Source organism: Eretmochelys imbricata, chromosome 4 (genome assembly GCF_965152235.1).
Source record: "Eretmochelys imbricata isolate rEreImb1 chromosome 4, rEreImb1.hap1, whole genome shotgun sequence".
Classification (NCBI taxonomy): Eukaryota; Metazoa; Chordata; order Testudines; family Cheloniidae; genus Eretmochelys; species Eretmochelys imbricata.
In genome coordinates, this window is record NC_135575.1 from 128,168,229 (window position 1) to 128,189,578 (window position 21,350).

Below are 21,350 nucleotides of genomic sequence, written 5' to 3' on the forward strand. Positions count from 1 at the left end.
GCTTGTACCAGCTTCCCTGCCACTGTGACAGGGAGTGACACTGCCCCCCACCTCCAGTGAGTACTCCCGCCACAGGTACCCTCTCCGGTACCCCCCAAACACCCCTCTCGCACCACCCAGGTATCCCCTCCCAGTATACACACACCCCTCTCCAGCACCCCCCAAATACCCACTCCAGCACCCCCAACTGCCTTCCTTCTCCTCCCTCCTTCGCCCCACCCCCAGCCTCCCCCTAGTGTCCTCTTTTTAGGAACTTGAGATATGACAATGCTACTTCTGTGACTTGTGCGTGCTCACAGGAAGCCTGTGGTTGAGCAGGGAGTCCAATCCAGATTTCCTAAGGCTATGTCTACACTAGCACTTTTGTAGGTATAACTTATGTCACTCAGGGGTGTGACAAAAACACCCCCCTCCCCAAGTAACATAAGTTACACCAACAGAAGTGCTGGTGTGGACAAAGCTACCGCCGCTTGTTGGGGGTGGTTTAATTATGGTGACCAGAGAGTTCTCTCCCATCAGCACAGAGTGGCTACACAGGAGATCTTACCCGGGCGCAGCTGCATCGGTACTGCTGTAAGGTCTCTAGTGTAGACATGGCCTAAATCTTAGGCTAGTTCCCAAACCACTGACCATGCTTCCTCTCAAGCAGACGCTTCTGAACAGACATAAAATGAAATAAAACACTGCAGTCAGTGAATGGTAGAAGAGGAATGAAAGAACCTTTGCTGAGTCTCATCTATATTTCTCTTTCTAATCTTTATTTGACAAACCCTGTATTGAAAGATTCGAACGTAGAATTTCACATCTATTTAGCACCAGGTTAAACACCACTTAGGTCTTGCTCTGTATGTCCTTATTAAATAGAATTTTTTCTAATGATGTTGTTCATTGCCACTCATTGTTAGGCTCAGTCATTTCCTTTGGAGATGTCCACTAGAGCATATTCTCCAAATGAGGATCTTGATTTAGAGGAGTATATGCTGAATAGACCAAGGAATGAGCTATTACATTTATCTGCTATGTAATTTTAATAGCTGCCTTTAATTTAGCAACCTAAAAAAGAAACCTGTAAATGACTGCAGCCCATGGTACCTGGAACATGGTTATTTTTAACAAATGAACCGATTTTCAGCTTCAACAGGACACAGTTAAAAACAAAAAACAAACCTACACTTAACCTACCAACAAATCACGTTGACTGCTATATGTCAGAAGGGGAAGGAGGGAGACCGAAGTATTCACACCCCTTTAGTCTTTGTTTCAGGAAGACATTGTAATGGTTACCCTCTCTTCACAACTGGAAGATTTTCTAACTGGGTTTCAAAGTTCTTTTTACAGTGAAAGCTGAGATTCTTCAGGACCTGAATATAGCGATATAAAAGCAGCAAGCAGGCTGGACTTGAACCTCATGCTGGGTGCTTGAGACCCCCGATTTGCAGCTTGATCCTGTATTTTGCTGAACATGTCATGTGAGGTACTGAATGCTCTTGGTTCCCACTGAGCTATCTAGTACAACTCTCCACATAATGTGGATTTCCCCATGAAAAAAATAATGTTGAATGCAAATGTCGCAGACTTCTCTAATGTTAATAAACTAATTTAATTAAGCCCTGTCAAGTATGCCCAGGATCTGTGGCAATGGGCACTTTAAAAATGCGCCGAGTTCTGGTAATAATATCTGTTCAGTTTCCATATGACCCAGCTTCAATCGCTAATAGTTTTATTCATGGAATCCCTCACTACAAGAAGGTGGACATGAAAGACTAGGGAACTGGAACTGGATTAACTGGACTAGTGAAGATCCTCTGCTTGGGCTTGATCTAAAGCCCGCTGATGTCAATGAAAAGACTACCTACCTTCCCATTGACTTTAGCTGGCTTTAGATCAGACCCTTTGGTGGAGATTGTTTTCAAGCTTAATTTAAACAGGTGGAAAGCAGAACTTCTTGGCACAGATTTTCCCAATACAGCTTTTACTATTAAATAAAATAAAAGCATCTTTCTTATTCATCACCCCTTCTGGAGCCCCACAAGGACTCAGTGACCCCCTTCCAACCAATGGACTGGGTTCTTAGTTCTCAATTCCTCCACCTACTGGTGGGTTGCATAAACCAGTAACAAACCTGATGACTTCTAGGATATTACAGTTCTAAGGACCAACGTAAAGATAAACTATAGCGCTGGATGGAAAACTGTGGACAAAACATTTTTTCATTAGAATTGCCGATGTGTCAAAATTGAACCATTTCATATAAACAGTTTGGTTTTGACTAAATTCCACCAGAAATCAAACAGGTTTCCAGCCAGCTCATGGCTTCTCAGCAGCCTGGCTCTCAAGGCTCCAAGTTCCCAGGAGAACTGGGTAGAGAACAATAATTCTGTTTCACTCACAATTTCAAAATATAAGATTTTCATTCTGAATTGGAAATAAATCAAATCTGGACACCTCAGAATCTTCCATGAAATGGAATTACCTTCTCAAAAAACAGGTTTCAGAGTAACAGCCGTGTTAGTCTGTATTCGCAAAAAGAAAAGGAGTACTTGCGGCACCTTAGAGACTAACCAATTTATTTGAGTAATTGGTTAGTCTCTAAGGTGCCACAAGTACTCCTTTTCTTCTCAAAAAAAAAGATCCGGTTGAAAAGGGGACCTGGCAGTGTCCGGTCAGATGTACTGACTGGACACCAAAAGTCCGGTTAAGGGGAGGGTGGGGGGAAGAGAGGCACCAGGTCATCAACCCACGCCAGCCCCTGCTCAGCCGGGGCCATCTCCTACCTGCGTCTTGCTGGCAGGCAGGCAGCAGGCTACATGTCAGGCAGCAGCTCCTATCCCAGCCCTGGAGCAGAGGGAGTCCAGCTGTGTGGGGGGAAGGAGGTGGAGAAGATCAAGGGACAAGGTGGGGGGAGAGGGCAGATCAGCGAACAATCGGGTGAGCAGAAGAGTGAGCATGGGTGGGGCTTCAAGGGAAAGGTGGAGCAGGGGTGGGGCCTCAAGGGAAAGGTGGAGCAAGGGCAGAGCCTGCGGAAAACGGGGGGTAGGGGCAGGGAATTGGGGGCAGGGGCAGGACCAGTTTTCAGAAATTAGAAAGTTGGCAACCCTATCTCTAACCCAGCTGTAATAAACAGCATTTTATTCCCAGAAGGGATAGGGGGTAAGATATAAGATGTGGAAGGAAATAGACAAAAGATTCAAGCAAGTTAAATAAATGAGGCCCCAATCAGTCCTGCAACAAAAACTAAAAGCCCACAAATTAAATCAATGCAAAGAGAAAGCCCCCACCCAAAGGCCCTAACAGGCCTTATCAGGGTAGGATTGTCAGCCATCCGGTTTTTGACCGGGGTTGAAAAGGGACCCTGGTGGCTCCCTAGGTGCAGAGGCAGCTAGGGAGGCTCTGCATGCTGCCCCCACCCTGAGCTGCGGGGGCGACACCTGTGGGCGAGGGCAGCGTGTGGAGCCTGCACCTAGCAGCCAGAGGGAGATGTCGCCCCTTCTGGGAGCTGCCTCAGGTAAGTGCCACCCAGAGCCCGCTCCGCACCCTGAACACCCTCATGCACCCCTAAGCCCCCTTCCCTCACCCCAACTCCCTCCTGGAGCCTGCACCCCTTCCCACACTCCAACCCCCTACCCTAGCCCTGAGCCCCCTCCTGTGCCCCAAACTCCTCATCCCCACCCCCGAGCCCGCACCCCCAGCCGGAGCCCTCGCCCTCCCTAGCCCCCAACCGCTGCCCGAGCCCTGGGCCCCCTCCTGTACCCGAAACCCCTCTTCCTCAGCCCCACTCCAGAGACCTCACCCTCTCCCGCACCCCAACCCCCTGTCCCAGCGCAGGGAAAGTGAGCAAGGGTGGGGGGAGCGAACGAAGGAGGGAGGGGGGATGGAGTGAGCGGGGGCCGGGCCTCAGCGAAGGGGTGGGGCAGGGCAGTGCGGAACAAGGGTGTTTAGTTTTCTGCAATCAGAAAGTTGCCAACCCTATATCTGGGCGGTGGGCCTACTAGAGTGTGATGTGAAGAGCTGCTTTCCCTTGCTGGGAGGCTGACAGCTTTTCCGTTCAGCTGGGTGGAGTCCCTGGTGGCCTCAAACCCTGGCCATCCCCTGGTTCCAAGTGTAGGAGGGGTCTGGTGGGCTCAGCAGACTTTCAGGTCTCATGGATGCAGCAGAATCTTTGGGTGTGGTCTCCCCTTTGTGGAGCAGGAGGATCAGGGCCGGTCTGAGGCCCTCTGACAGCTTGAGTCGCAATGGCCCTCTCCCCTTCTGTTGCACAGAGTTAATCTGAGGCTACTGCTTCAGCCTGACTCCCTGCAGCCCGCTCCCTGCTGGGTCACAGCTGTTTCTCTGAAGCCACCAAACTTGCAAGGGCAGCCACGTTTATGCACAGCTATTAGTTAATCAACACATTTAATACATCAGCATGTGCATATTTATCTGCCTCCATTGAGCTTTGTAAACTACAAGTTTTGTACCTCAGCCTTGAAAATTAGTTTCACAGCTGCAGAGGGTAGCTGCTCTGTTATTTACAGTCCTTGGAGACCTCACTGAACGCAATGGCACTAGACAAAATGCGTCCTGTCATCCAAAAGCCAGGAAGCTTTAGCACCTGTAGAAACAGTTTTGCATTCCAAGGGGCAAATTATCTTTAATCTTGTTAAATGACTGCACTGCAAAACAATTGCAAAATACTTTCTTCGATGGCCCATAACCAAGCACGAAGGGTCCATTACTGCACTGTGTGAGGGATAGAGAGTAATCCTATAGGACGACGCAGCTGATCGCAAACAAGGGCTGCAGTCAATTTAAAAAAAAATAAAAGAACTAAAGCTATAGCTGTTTAAGAACGGATGCTTCCAATTTTCTAAATTACAATAGCAACTTGTTGCCAAGCAATTACAGTGTTTCATCTGTTTTTTCCATGCTTTCCTCTTCCCTTTTTATTTTTCTTCAGCAGATGCTGTTTCTGAACCTTGTCATTCTTCTCTCTTCCCTCCACCCCCCAGTGATTTACATTTGGTAATGAACAGCCACCAAAGGTGGTGGTGGGGGGAAGCATAGTTCTTTTACACTCCCTTTCAATCTGACCGAGGCATACGCACCTTTGAAAGCAATTTTAAATAGCTACTTTATAAACCAGACTGCTGGATGTGAGTTAGGACTTCTGAAAGTCGACATTTAACCCTCACTAAATTCTCTAGGCTAGATCCAGTAGGTAACTGGCAAACAAATGAGTTCATTGCACCAGAAAAGGGACTAAAAGTGGCATTTAAATTCTACAAACTTCTTAAGAAACCATAATTGCTTAATTCAAACATGCTCTGTAAACACAATGGAGTTTTTTGTTTGTTTGTTCTCTCCTGATTCTTGGAAGAAAACGGGACTCCTTTTCCTCCCAGTACAGCTGGTGTGCTCTGGAAGGCATTGTGCCTATATCTTAGGCTGTTCCTGTAAGGCACAATTTAGCCCTTAATCAGTAGCTAGAAGTGCCGTTGAAGGGGGTGTTTTAGATGTTCCTGCTTTGACTCAACCCTTATTTATTGAAGTACTACAAACGGTGCAGGCCATTGTCAATAAACATCAGATCTTTAAATAGGTTTGCCCCCAAAAAGGTGGATTTCCCACATTTGTAACCGCTGAAACACCACAAAGAACATTTCACACTAAAACCAGATTTATTCCTCCTGTGCTAGAGGAGGCCAGCCATAAAAATCAGCTTAACCACATGCATTCAGCTGAACAACACCTGCTTGGAGCACCACATGCTCCCAGTTCAGCTCAAAAAGGAGAAGGAGAAAAAGGCAAAAATGACTGTTGCACATACCCTAAAGCTGCATAAAAATCAGTCCAAAGCACCTGGTTGCCCTCTCCCGCATTGTGGACTGGCTAACCTGATCTCACAGGTCCCACGGGAAATCAACAGACATGTTTAATATACCTGATGGTGTATATAGGTGAGACCCTCCACTGGTGTGAATTGACATAGTTCCACTGAAGTCAAGCCCGCTATGACATATCACACCAGATGAAGATCTGGCCCCCTTGCCAATAGAGAAGAGTCCTAAACTAAGGACTTTGGTTTATCTATAGGTTCCTGCAGTGCAATAGTATTAATGATGGTTTCTCAGAAAATGGTGGGAACGTTATTAAGAAGGCCAGGCAATGAAAAAGAAGGGTAGGTGAATAATGATGATGGTGCTGACAATTCTTGAAACAATCTTTGGTGAGCCACTAAACTGAAATCAACGGAGCTTTGCCTATATACACCAGCTGAGGATTTAGCCCCACTATTAATAATAATGAGACTTAGTGCTTTACATATTCAAAGCACTTTCAAAAAAACAGTCAGTATCAGACCTCAGAGTAACAGCCGTGTTAGTCTGTATAAAAAGAAAAGGAGTACTTAGTCTCTAAGGTGCCACAAGTACTCCTTTTCTTATCAGACCTCAGTCTCCTGAATCCTAGTGCAGTGCTCTACCTGCAGTCCCCCAGAAGGTTTTGGATCAGCCCTTTGATTTCCTATTGCTCTCCCCTCTTCCCCTCCGTGATGTTATTGACTTGAACTGGGACCATATAGAACATTGTTGCAACCAAGGTCTTATGGTGGCACCAAATCTTGTATAAAGGGGGTCAAAGGAGGTGTCTAGGACAGGGTTGTGGTTTGCTGGTTGTGATTATGCTGTCTGTGTGTGTGTGTGTATCATTTTTGTAATTGAAGTTATGAATATTGGCTCTATACTGTCTGTAGTTCAAACTTGTGCTATGCTTCTGGGTGACACCCCAGATAAGTTGGTGTCAGCTCTGCCTAGCCTGCTTGATGGCCCATTAAGGACCATCAGCCATACAAGTGACCCACTGAGAGAAGGCAGACACGCCTTGCGACTCAGCAAGGTATGCAGGGACATGCCTATGGGCAGAACTCTGAGGTGTTTCCAGGCCATGTGATGGACAGCTTGTCTTTGGAACAAAGAAAGAAAGACCACATGGCAAGAGAATATAAAAAGCTGCCGCAGCTCCTCCATCTTGTCTTCAATCCTGCTTCATATCTCTGAAGGGACTTTGCTACACTGAAGCACTGAACCAAGGACTGAAAGACCCATCCCAGCTGTGGATGTTTGTACTCCAGAGACTTGATTTGAGCCTGCAGTTTATGCTACCACTGCTGCAAGCCTGAACCAAGAACTTTGCTGTGACTGTATGTCATTGATTCCATTTAACCAACTCTAGGTCTCATCTATATCTTTTTCTTTTTATGAATAAACCCTTAGATTTTAGATTCTAAAGGATTGGCAACAGTGTGATTTGTGGGTAAGATCTGATTTGTATATTGACTTGGGTCTGGGGCTTGGTCCTTTGGGATCGAGAGAACCTTTTTTCTTTTACTGGGGTATTGGTTTTATAACCATTTGTCCCCGTAACGAGTGGCACTGGTGGTGATACTGGGAAACTGGAGTGTCTAAGGGAATTGCTTGTGTGACTTGTGGTTAGACAGTGGGGTAAAACCAAAGTCTTCTCTGTTTGGCTGGTTTGGTTTGCCTTGGTGTGCAGAGAAACCCCAGCCTAGGGCTGTAACTGCCCTACTTTAAGCAATTTGTCCTGAATTGGCACTCTCAGTTGGGTCCCGCCAGAACCAGCATCGTTACACCCCCATCTCCATTTTCATGTTGTTCCCCCTTTTCTTGAGACCATCCACCTTGTTCCCACCCTGTTTCTCTGACAGATAAGGGGATTAATGAGTTGCTTCCACATAAATATGCCTGCTCACCAGCTGCACAATAGAATGTTTTTCACATCAAGTTTGTGTATTGTGTCAGCTAGAAAAACAGTTCAGATTCATTCCCACAAGCATCTTAGTTACTAGATCTGCAGCAGGGATGACTCATTTCGTACTGTAGTAATAATAAAACCTTTTTGCAGCAGTTCTTCTGCACTGACTTACCTTCAGAACCATGAATTTCAAATGATCACTTTATTGTTGTTTATTTATTTATTGAGAAGTCCCTAAGTAGAAGGGGTGGGAGGAGAGAATCTCTTTCAAATTACAATAGGGCTGACAGAGATATTATCAGCTGCCCTGTTCTTATTGCTTAGTTGAAGATGAATGAACATTAATGTTTGTTTCACAAGGACTCTGCAGCTTTGCCAGAAGCCATTAGCAAGCGGTAAGGTGTAGCTGTGCTGCTCCAAGCACAGACCAGGGATCAGATTTTGACTCTCAAAGTCACAGTCTGGACCCTGGTTCCCCCCCACTTACTCCAAAGGGGAAATGATCTGTGCCAGGTACCTTTGGCAAGCTGACTCACCTATGCTGGCTAGTGCATTGAGACACAGAATGAAGGCTCCACCCACTCCCTGCTCATGTGCACATGAAAGGAGTAGCAGCCCCATGGAGATGGCTCTCCCCATTGCAATGTGGGTAGACTGCAGAAGGGAGCAAAAGGGGAGAGGATAAATCATCTACCCTCCTCTCTTGTTCAGGCACATAAGGCAGCTCAAAACTAAGTCCGAAATTGTGATTTCTTTAGAGGTCAACTAAAGATGAAGGGACACTCTATTTCTCGGTCTTCTACATCAATCCCATCAGCGTTAGTGGGATTTACATTACATTAAACGCATAGCCCTAAGTTTTCAGTAGGGGATTTGGACCTTGTTGCTGCCTATTCAATATGCAACAATGGCACAGATTCCACAGACCCCCCCAGAGGAGACGGGATCCACTTATATTTTTCTGCCACTGAAGATCAAACTTATAAACAAGAAAGTTAGAAGATATAAGGTTAGATCCTCTGCTGATGCAACTTGGCTTAGTGCCACAATCACCTCAATGGAGTTGTGGTAATTTACACCACTGAGGATGTGGCCCAGAGTGTATTTAGAGACAGTAGATAACACACATGAAATATAGGGCTCTAGCAGTGAAAACCTCCCTTTAACTTCCTTCATTTAAATATCCTACTGCTGTATTTGGAAAAAATGATAATGCTGTGAAATTTTCATTGTGATCATAGTCATTCATTTAGGCAGGTGGCTTAGTAGATAAGTCTTGTGGTTAAAGCCTGCGAATTCACAGATCTAGATTCTATTTTTGCTTCTGCCACAAATTTTCCCTTTGTGATCTTGGACCACTAATTCTCTGTGCCTAATTTTTCCTCGTCTGCAAAAGGAGAGAGATAACACTTCCCTAACTCACAGAGGTGTTGTAAGGAATAGCTCGAGAGTGGTCACAAAGCACTTAGAGATCCTTGGGTGGAAGGTGCTGCTATTAAACGGCAGACTGTGTTTCCCATAAGCATTTTTGAGCTCTGCCTATTTCTTTTGTTAACTTTTGTTTTCTTAACCTTCAGAGGAAATGCTAAAGTAGCCACCAGAGATCATATTGCTTTTACAGTCAAGTTACTGTCGTGCCACAAATCAGCACACCTGTACATTTGTATTAACTTTAAGGCCTGGTCTACGCTACATGGTTAGGACGATGCCAGGCGGCTTATGTTGACTTAGTCATGCATGTGTCTACACTCAAATTGGTCTCCCACTGCTCTAAGGATCCCATTACTTCAACATAGTAACATCATCTCCCCAAGAGGCGTAGAGCCAAGGTCAATGTACTTAGGTTGAAGCAGTGTGAGTGTAGAAACTGTGTTAGTTATGTTGACCCTGACTGTCCTCCAGCAGCTGTCCCACAATGTCCCACACTGATGACTCTGGTCACCATTCGGAACTCCATGCCCAGGGGTCATGGAGACTGGAAGCCCCACACATTTTTGAAATTCCTTTTGCTGATTTCCTGGCTTGGCAAGTACACCTAGCAGCTGTCCATTGTTGAGTGCAACTGCCCAGCTGACCATGCTGGCTACATGCTCCAGATGTGCTCCTGCCTGGAGTAGACAGGAGATATTTGATCTCCTGGGCATGTGGGGAGAAAGGCTATATAGGCACAGCTGTAGAAATGTTGAGATCTACGAGCAGATTGCTCAGGGGATGCAGGAGAAGGGACACTACAGGGATCAGCAGCAGAGCCGCATGAAAGCCAAGGAGCTTTCCTGGCAGGCACACCAGGAGGCCAACAGTTGATCCAGTGCTGAGCTGCAGACCTTCTGCTTTTATAAAGAGCTGGATCCAATACTTGGTGGAGACCCCAATAGCACGTCTGAGGAGCCTGAGTCACAAGACCCTGCCAGGAGCAGTGAGGAGGAAGAGGTGATGGTTGAGGAGGAGGAGGAGTATGGGGCAGGTGACTGGAAGATCCAGCTGTGCTGCAAGCTGGGACCTGTTTTTGACTGTACTGCAGTCCAGCCAGTTGACCATGGGCGAGCCCAATGCAGGGGAAGAAACCTCAGGTAAGTGTGGAGATAAATTTTCAATTACAGGGATACCTCCCCTCAAAGTAGCAGGACACATCTTTTGGCTTTTCATTAATGTACTTGTGTTAGAAGAGGTGTTGGTACAACCAAGTGAGGTAGAGTTGCTAGCTACTTTTCATTCCCCTCTAGAGTTAGGTGGGAAGGGAACATATGGAAAAGCTTGTTTATGTGCACCGGGATGTCCCTTGAATCCTCCTGAGAGAGCTTGATTAAACTTTCATGGTGTTACTGTGCAATCCTCTGCCAAAGGTTTCTAGCGAGGGCTGCCTTATTTCTTCCTCCGCGGTAGGACACTCTCCCACGCCACTCAGCGATAACTTCAGTAGGCACCATCGCAGTACACAGGCTAGCAGCATACAAGCCTGAGTGGCTTTGAAATGCAACAACAGCTGTGCTCTCTCTTCCTTTGTAACCCTCAGGAGTGAGATATCAGATAAAATCACCAGCGCCTGTGGAAAACGGTGCCGGTATTCAGTGCCATTTGCACTATACTACTAGAATCATGCAACCGAACAATTCCCTCCTCATTTCCCCAATCCCCGGTGGGCCATACTCACCATGGCTGAATTGGCTGGTGCTGTGACTGGCACCAAGCAGAAGAAATCCCAAGCAAAAGGGAGAATTTAGTGCTTAAAACTTTAGGGGAGCAGGGGCAGTGGATTCAGCATCACAAGTTTTGCTTTCTGTAGTGAATGAGCTGACAGTGATACCTCTGTGTGTTCTTCAGCTGATGCCTCTGTGGCCTTCAGAGTGTCCCCCTCCACACCCGCAGAATACCTGAGCCAGAGAAGGTGGAGAAAGAAGAAAACTTGGGATGACATGCTCAGTGAGATCCTGCAAGTCAGTGCTGTATGAGACCATGAGCACAGGGCCTGGGGAGGATGAACATTGTGGACAGTCTGGAGAAGGAAAGAGTGGAGAGGAGAAAGACCCAGCAGGAGAAGGAGAGGGAGTAGCACCAGGGCATAATGGAACTTCTCAGGCAGCTACACAGATGCTGCAGACTCTGGTGGACCTGCAGGTTCAACAATCCCAGGCTCCCCACCCTCTGCAGCCCACTGAGAACTGAGTATTGGCACCTCCCTAAACGCCCCCTTTAACATTTCACCTGGAATCAGGGGTCGCTGCACCACCCCCCACGACACCCAGAGGACATTAAAGACAATCACAGCTTCACATATACAGATCTGTGAAAGCCACAGTTGGTGTATGTGTACTTGAAACGAACATGAATTTTCCTTCCCCTTTGTAAGTTTTTATTGTTTTATTAAGTTTTTAACGTATTTGTTGTAAAATTGCACAGGGTTTTTTTGCACTGATTTTGTTACAGAATAAAATCCTGTTGTTTGGAACAGAATTCATCTTTATTAGTTCGCAGCATATGCTGCCAAGTGCTCACCACTTCTGAAAGCAACCAATTACCCGTTACTGCACAGTGTCACGCAACTCATAGGATCATTCCCAAACAAAATGAATAGGTGCACTGACAATGTTATAGACCTACATGTACAGCAGTCACCACACGATTCCTACCACGCCACAAAAGAGCAAGGCCAGGGAGAGCATACTACACCACTCACTACTCTGGCTCACTGTTAAAGTGCTCTCTCGAAGCCTCCTTGAGCAACATAGCTCCACGTTGAGCTCTTCTAATAACCCTCGTATCTGGCTGTTCAAATTCAGCAGACAGCTGCTCCACCTCTGCGCTCCACCCCAGCTTTTCCCCCTTTGCTTCACGTATATGATGCAGGACACGACAGGCAGCTATAACCCTTGGGATATTTTTCTCACTGAGGTCCAATCTTGTGAGAAAACAACACTCGTGACCCTTCAAATGACCAAAAGCACAATCATTTGTTATTCGGCACCTGCTGAGCCTGTGGTTGAATCATTCTGTGGTGCTGTCGAGGTGGCTGGTGAAAGGCTTCATGAGCCAGGGGAGCAAGAGATAGGCTGGGTCCCACAGGATCACTATTGGCATTTCAAGATTCTCAATGGTAATCCACCGATCAGGAAAGAAAGTCCCTGTTTGTAGCTTTCTGAACAGTCCTGTTTTCTTAAAGATGCGAGTGCCATGCACCTTCCCTGACCAGCCCACACTAATGTCAGTGAACCTTCCTCAGTGATCCACCATAGAAACATCCCCAGTGGTCTTGCACAGTCATAGAAAAGTAGCCATTTCTGCTGATGTTCTCTGTGGCAAAGTCTTCTGATGCCAAGGGAAGGATGTATATGTCATCTATCACTCCGCTGCGTTCAGGAACCCCGTTGCTGCAAATCCATTCACTGTGTCCTGCACATTGCCCAGAGTCACAGTCCTGCCTAGCAGGAGGCAATTAATGGCCCTGCACACTTGCATCACAACCATCCCCCAGGTGGATTTCTTGACTTCATATTGATTCCTGACTGACTAGCAGTAATCTGGCATTGCAGATTTCCACAGTGTGATCTCCTCTCGCTTGTCCGCTGTCAGTGCAGCTCTCATTTTGGAGGGATGGGGTGAGCTCAGCACAGATTCAAGCCTTGGGCACCCAAAAGTTCTGCAGCCACTGCTCTTCATCCCAAACCTGCATTATGACGTGATCCCACCAGTCAGTGCTTGTTGCTTGGACCCAGAAGTGGTGCTCCACCGTCTGCAGCTGCTGCCTGAATACCAACAACAACCTTGAATTGGTTTTTGCTACGTCCCATAGCAGCCTGTAGTTCCATTGCCACTGGGAGGCCTGTTGGGGGAAGGATCTGTCCACCCTGACTGGCATGTGAGCCGTGCCCATTTATTTAGCACGGACTCAGAGGCCAGGATTTGGACTTCAAGTAATTCCGCAAAAATTGATCAATTTATGGGATATTTTTGCCCACCAGGCTCATTTCACCTTTGGCCACTTAATTTAAAATCCTAGTTCAGCAGCCCTGAAAAATGGATGCTCTGCAATCTCTGACATCTCTTTGCTGTTGCAGCTCAGCTGGGTTTGAAAGCTTTAGAACAAAAGGTACATGACTATATAACAGGTAATCAGTGGGACCCTAGGACTGTTTGCACAGTCAGCATCCCATGCAGCAGAATGCTTGTGCTCTGTTACAATGCAAAATGCAGGCCCATCACTTCCGTGGCTTTTGCACTCCAATCAAGATGCACACAGCAAAGTCCTCCTAACAGCAGCTACATTCACCTGCTCTACCTCAGGACCCCCTCATTCTTTATTCATTGCAGGCACTCTCCTGCATTCCTTCTCACTGAAAGGTAAGCAGAACTGTCTGCCAGATTCCTAGATGGAGAGAGTTACCGATCAGACCAGATTCACTCGATGGCCAAGGTTATACAACCCAATTGAATGGAATAAAAGCATTTAGACCAAATGGCAATTTGATGCAGGAGTCAGTGATTGTCGGGGATGTGATTTATAGCTGAAATATGGGAAGTCGTTACATTGCTTCCTGAAGACTATCAGTCAAAAAATGTTATTTATTTGGAGTGATGTAATTGGGGGTGCCATGCGCACAGAGCATACTAGGGAGTACGGTAGAACGGGGTTCTCAACCTTTTCCTCTCTCGGCCCACCCCCCAACATGCTATAAAAATTCCACAGCCCACCTGTGCCACAACAACTGGTTTTCTGCCTATACAGTAGATTAAAAGCCAGGGCCGGCATTAGGGGTATCAAGCGGGGCAATTGCCCAGGACCCCATGCCACAAGGGGCACTGCGAAGCTAAGTTGCTCAGGCTTCAGCTTTCAGCCCCGGGCAGCAGAGCTTGGGCTTTGGTTTTCTGCTCTGAGCCCCAGCGAGTCTAACTACAGTTCTGCTCTCTGGTTTATTTTGGCAGATGCCGTGAAACCTGCTCACAGCCCCCCAAGAGGCTTCGGACCCCTGGTTCAGAACCACTCTGACAGAAAACTTCTGGGTATCTGGGTGTTTTGCAATCTGCACTCACTGGCACCTGTTCTAAAAATGGGATTTGGTAAAAGAGTTACCTCCTGCTTTGAATGCAATTATTGGCGTTGTTAAAGAAATACTCTCAAGAGAGGTGTCTAACATGGAATCAAGTAACAGAGGGGTAGCCATGTTAGTCTGGATCTGTAAAAGCGGCAAAGAGTCCTGTGGCATCTTATAGACTAACAGACGTATTGGAGCATAAGCTTTCGTGGGTGAATATCCACTTCGTCAGATGCATGGAATCTACTCCCGTAGTTGGGCACTTAGGTTCAGCGGTGCCTGAAAGTGTGGTGGCCTGAGTATGGCATTGGGAGAGCAGCGCTCCTGAGTTCTAGCCCTGGCTGTGACACTTACTGACTCCAGTTCAAATTTGGACCCAGGTTGATTTTTGAGTCCCTCTGCAGTTTGAATCACAAAGCTAGTACAGCCCTAACACTGCCTTATGTAAATAGCATAGCTTTTTAGGAGGAATAGTCCTCGGACACGGACAAATTCCAGGGAAAGGCATGCATTTGGAATACTGGCACAGGGGGAGCTGGATGCAGAAACTGTCCCCCAGGCAATCTGAACAGAATGGCTTAATTGCTATTATTGATACCGCTGGGAAAGGATCAGGAAGACCTAGGGAGGGAGAGAAAGAAGAGATTGGGAGTTCCTGCTCTTGGGAAAAGGCTTGAGAGGAGTGAGGAGAACTAGGGCCACCACGGGGGGCGGTAAGCTCCTGTGGTGAATCTTGAAATAGTGGGAAAGACTCAGGGGATGCAGGCCTGGGAGTTTGCATTTCCTTGAAGAACTGTGCACAGGGAACATTACAAGGACTAAAGTTCCTGCCAGAGGCAAGCAGAAGTGGCTTAAGTTTGTATTGTAACTTGAGGATCGGGGAAGCCCCTGCCCGGAAAGCAGGGTGAACCTTGCAAAGCTATGCAGCCTGAGAAAAATACAGATACACACTGCGTGAAGGAAAGGAAAGGCTTAATCATCAGCTGAGGAAGCAAGGGGTGTTCTGAACAGACAGACTTGCCTGTTCACGACAGGCTCCCTGCATTAGAATCCAGAGAGGAGGGAAAGCTTGGGTTCCCCTATCGACCCACCGTAAAGGGTGGGGTGAAAACCCTAGAGAACAGGGGCAGAAGTTGTTTTTATTGTTTTTGTATTCGCTTTTGAGTGGCAGTGTTGCCACCCTTTGCCACTGGGAAATCGTGAGTCAGACCCCCCAAAATCATGAGATTGGCTTAAAAATCATGAGGATTTTTTTTTTTTTAATGAAATGAGGGTGTGCTTTATTTCCCTTCTGGTTTCTGAGCCTTTGAGGTGCTCTCAGGTCACATTTTCCACCTTTCCTCTGCAACCACGCAGGCTAGAAACTTACCCTTTTTGTTAATGAAAGCTGAGATTTTCCAGCAATTTCTTGATTTCAGCAGTTGGGGGTCTAAGAAAACCTCTTGATATCATGAGTCTCATGATTAAATTTAAAGAGCTGGCAACACTGCTATTGCAATGAGCTTCATGAGGTAAGCACTCTAAGCAAATAAGTGCCTGATATTGTAGGGGCCACCTGCCTCCTGCAAGGTGCTGATCTCCCTCATTTCCCATTGACATCAGTTGGGGTTGCCACCTCTGAGATGCAGAGAAACTGGCTACTGTGACCCTACACCCAACACAAAGAGGTCCTAGTGGCAACTATAGCTAACTTCATCACATAAGCCTCTACACCCACCACCTTCCCAGGGCTCCCTGCCTCTCCCACCTTGCTTCTTACACCTGCCAGAAAGCCTTGGGTCCATCCCACTTCCCAGTTCTCTACACCAAGAGACACCACCATGGTGGCCTGGCGGCCTGGGGCTGACCACCCAGTGGAAGCCACTCCTCACTGGGCTGAAAAAAAAAAAATTCCTGACATCTAAGAGTTTTATCACAAGACCATGAGTGAGACTTTATTTCTCTCATGATAAATTCACGAGAGTTGGAATGTCTGGTTTGGTTCAAGACTCCCGGAGGAAGCCCTGGGGCCACTACTTGACACAACAGTGAAATGGAAAATGAGCCCTGGTGGGGCAGCAGATGTCATATTGATGACCAGTGTTGTGTGGGACACTGATATGCTGGAAGGGGTGGGACTCTAAGTAACCTGGCCAGAAGGCTGAGTCATGAGACGAGAGGTTAAATAATTTACATAAGATCGCACAGCAGGCCTATGTCAGAACCAGGAAGAGAAACCTAAATTCCTGACTCCGAGGCCTATGCATAGCCACTAGACTATTAATTTTTCCCCATGATAATGTAGTACACCAGTTGAGTCACAACTAGGGCTGTCAATTAATTGCAGTTAACTCACCCGATTTCTCAAAAAGTTAATTGCAATTAAAAACAATTGCTATTAATTGCAATTTTAATCACACTGTTAAACAATGGCATACTAATTGAAATGTATTAAATATTTTGGATGTTTTTCTACATTTTCAAATCTATTGATTTAAATTACAACACAGAATACAAAGTGTACAGTGCTCACTTTATATTATTTTTATTAGAAATATTTGCACTGTAAAAATGATAAACAAAATAAATAATATTTTTCAGTTCACCTCATACAAGTACTGTAGTGCAATCTCTTTATCATGAAAGTGAAACTTACAAATGTAGATTTTTTTTGTTACATTACTGCCCTCAAAAACAAAAAAATGTAAAAATTTAGAGCCTACAAGTCCACTCAGTCCTACTTGTTCAGCCAATCACCAAGACAAACAAGTTTGTTTACATTTACGTGAGATAATGCTGCCCGCTTCTTATTTACGATGTCACCTGAAAGTGAGAACAGGCATTCACATGGCACTTTTGTAGCTGGCATTGCAGGGTATTTACATGCCAGATATGCTAAACATTTATATGCCCCTTCATGCTTCAGCTACCATTCCAAAGGACATGCTTCCATGCTGATGGCGTTCATTAAAAAAATAATTCATTAATTAAATTTGTGACTGAACTGGGGGAGAATTGTGTGTCTCCTGGTCTGTTTTACCCGCATTCTGCCATATATTTCATGTTATAGCAGTCTCAGATGATGACCCAGCACATGTTGTTTGTTTTAAGAACACTTTACTGCAGATTTGACAAAATGCAAAGAACGTACCAATGTGAGATTTCTAAAGATAGCTATAACACTCAACCCAAGGTTCAAGAATCTGAAGTGCCTTCCAAAATATGAGAGGAACGAGGTGTGGAGCATGCTTTCAGAAGTCTTAGAAGAGCAACTCTCAGATGTGGAAACTACAGAACCCAAACAACCAAAAACGAAAATCAACCTTCTGCTCGTGGCATCTGACTCAGGTGATGAAAATGAACATGTGTCAGTCCACACTGCTTTGGATCATTATCAAGCAGAACCCATCATCAGCATTGACGCATGTCCTCTGGAATGGTGGTTCTCACTTTCAGGTGACATTGTAAACAAGAAGCGGGCAGCATTATCTCCTCCAAATGTAAACAAACTTGTTTGTCAAAGTGATTGGCTGAACAAGAAGTAGGACTGAGTGGACTTGTAGGCTCTAAAGTTTTACATGGTTTTATTTTAGAATGCAGGGGTTTTTTTGTACATAATTCTACATTTTTAAGTTCAACTTTCATGATAAAGAGATTGCACTACAATACTTCTATTAGATGAATTGAAAAATACAATTTCTTTTGTTTTTTAAAGTGTAAATATTGGTAATAAAAATAAATATAAAGTGAGAGCCGTACACTTTGTATTCTGTGTTGTAATTGAAATCAATATATTTGAAAATGTAGAAAAGGTCCACAAATATTTAAATAAATGGTCTTCCATTATTGCTTAACAGTGCAATTAATCGTGATTAATTTTTTTATTGCTTGACAGCCCTAATTATAATAGCCTGCTACTTACTCTTAGCTGAAGGAGCAATCCTGTAATTGCAGTGGTAGAGGCTTTTGTTTTAGGCATTAAGCTCCATCCTGGGTTTGATCTGTGCTCACCAGAGTAGGGCTCGTACATGCATGTGGTCAGGGTGCATTACTCTAATTTATCAGCTATTTCACAAGTGCATTGCAATCACGCTCTATCTATTCTCCACCATCACTGTTGTATCTGAGCACCTATTGTAAATGTTCCTGCTAGTCTATTGCAAGTCTCTCTTAAATGTTCCTGATTCAGTGGTACATATACAGCTGGGTGTATTAAGCACACACATGTGATTTTCAGCTCATTAGCTATCTAATTATTGGGACTGGGGGTGACTTGATCACAATTGCGATACAAATGTAGAGGCCAAACGCTATTCCAGCAGGAGCCAGTAGTATCAATCTTCCTCAACAAGAGATGTAATGCTTGAGTTAGAGCCAATTTATTCTTATTTGTTCCTTGACTTCCTGTTACTATCACATGTTCTACATTTGGGAGCTCTGAAGAAAAGATCTGGCTGGAGTGTGACTGGCATGTGTCCATCCTCAGCCATAGCTTTTTACTTCTGATTGGCTCTGGAACAACTCTTGGTACTCGTTCCTTTCCCCAATCGCTTGTCCGGTGAGCTATCTAGACATGTAGTCAATGGGAGCAGAAGTTGATTAGCACCTTGTAGGAGGCCCTGAGCACGTCACCAAATTGGCCCCATCTAAAGGCCCCCTCAGTGCCATAGTATACAAATAAATAATCCCTAGACTGAAGGGAACATCCCAGGCCTCAGGTGGGTTAGTACAAAATTCTACATGTGCTGAATGATCCATTTGAACCTGGGGACATGTGAAATACACTGTATATGGGAATCACCCTCCATGTGTAACAATGCCACCTGCCTCCCGGTATGCTGGCAAAATAAGGACCTCTGCCAACCAGGTTCTAAGGGTATGTCTGAAACATACCTGCTGCTTTAAAACAGTAGTGCTGAAGCTGGGCATTGCTGGAGTTCAGATGGACATGTAGGCACATGAAACAAGTCTGCTCCATCGTGCTTAGCACTTAAGTAGAGCTTTTCATTTTCAAAGCATTAATAAACATTGAACGAAACCTGAGCACCGCTGCTATACAGATGTGGAATCTAAGGATTCAAGTTTGCATTTGCACTTGTGTTAGTTACATATTTGCAGCTTGTGACTCACATGTGAACCAGACTAAGGGGAAGGTTTGCAGAGTGCTCTGAAAACTGTAATTGTGAGGCTCCATGCAGCTCTAGGTAAAATGATCCAGCATGAGAGAATTTTAAATAACTCAGGTCTAGAGACTTTTTGAGAGTCTGCTTTGGGGCCTCTTTGAGCAACTTCCACACTGTAGTGAGCTTGATGGTGTATGGGGGTACGACTACTCTGTACTACTTGGAGCTGCTCAACTGTGTGTCATATGCCTCTGGCAACTGCTAATGGTGAATCTCCTTTTGCTCATGATTGGGGCTTGTGCACTTAGAGCAGGAAGATCTCAGTTCTAGCTCCAGTAGGACAGTGAAGTTTTAAATAGCCATCATTGGGCAACGTGGTGGCATGAAGTCTTAGGTTTGTTACAAAGATTTGTTACAATATCATAATTCATTCAAGAGTGAAAAATCTTAAAATCTGAAGTCTCAGACTCTGGCGCACAAGTGGAAACAAAAAAAATTCAACAATTAAGAGTGACAAGGAAATGTTTGAACAGCCTCATCCTTGAGAGTAAAGTGAACATAGTTATAAACCGGCTACAAATACACTCTGAGGATGGCCAAGTGCCTGGGTTGTTCCATTACAGATGCCTGTAGCTTGTGCTTCCAGGTATTTTTCATTTGCTTTATTGCTTTCAGCTGTTGCTTGGTATTAGTTCCCCGGGTAGCTGTGTCATTGCCAGTGTCATCGAAGTGAATGTGGCTTAGGCTGATGGGGCTGTTAGGCGTCAGCACTGTTTCTTATGGGTCTGTCTGGCAGTAAGGCAGCGCCACTTAACTGCAGCCAGATAAACAAAACCAATTGCTGCTGTTAAATGCACACAAACCCCAACAGGGTTGGGCCCCGTTGGATGTCTACAAGCTCAGCTACTAACAAACATTCCAATGAGCTCCCACCGCCAATCAGAATCAATACTGCCCACAGCATCTCTATCATAATTATGAATACATACTTCGTTCGCCCATACGGTTTAACGCACCAGTTAGCCTGTGTGCCTGTCTTCAAATCGTGGTCAAACACGATCCTTTTTGCTCATTTTGACCTCACCCAGCCCCTTTCAAAAATCTTTCCATGGAGATCTCTGGAATTGTTTACAGTAAATTTATTTTTAAATGCAAATATCTTTGGGGGAAAGAAAAGAGGAGATTGGAGCTCTCTGGTTAGGACCTCAAAATGAGCTCTGTGCTTTCAAGATGTGTTCATTTCAAAGCTGGGGTTTATGGGGGGAAGAAAAATGCTTGGCACTTTCCATATGGGGAGGTAATACTAAGTTTGTGTTGTGCAAAATCCTTGAAGACCCCCAGAGAACTATGAGCTGGAAAGAAACCTAGCCATCCCGGCACTACTGACCCCACAAATGAAACCACAAGTTATTTATTTATTTATTTACCTTGCCAGAGGCTGATTTCTTTTTAACCTTTTCTCATACCTTGGTTGAGAAATGCAGTGGCTTAGAGTAAGACCATTTGGAGCCTCTGGGATTTTCAATGGGAAGTGTTTTGTATCGAGTAATTATAGGGTTGTTCTTTATAATAAAAAAAACAGGGGAGAGGGTGTTGGGAAAGAAAAGCCCCCACTAAGACAGCACAGCCTGTTTCTGTTAAGCTTTTTTCATATGTAATGATTTAAACAGAAAACACAATCAAAGAAAAAAATCCTTATGCGAGGGCTTTAAAGAAGCAATGTGCTGAAATCATTGAAGAGAATTCAGGACTGGTGAAAGCCAGCATTTGAAAGCTCAAAAACAACTGAATGATTTGGTTGATAAAGGTTTTCTTCCCCCCACACACACCTTATTTATTCTTTGTATTAGGTTGTTCTTAGGGGCCCCAACTGGGTCAGGAGCCTGTTGTGCAAGGCACTATACAAACTCACTGAGAGACAGTCCCTGCCTTGAGGAGTTTACACATCAGACACAACAGCACGAGGAGACCC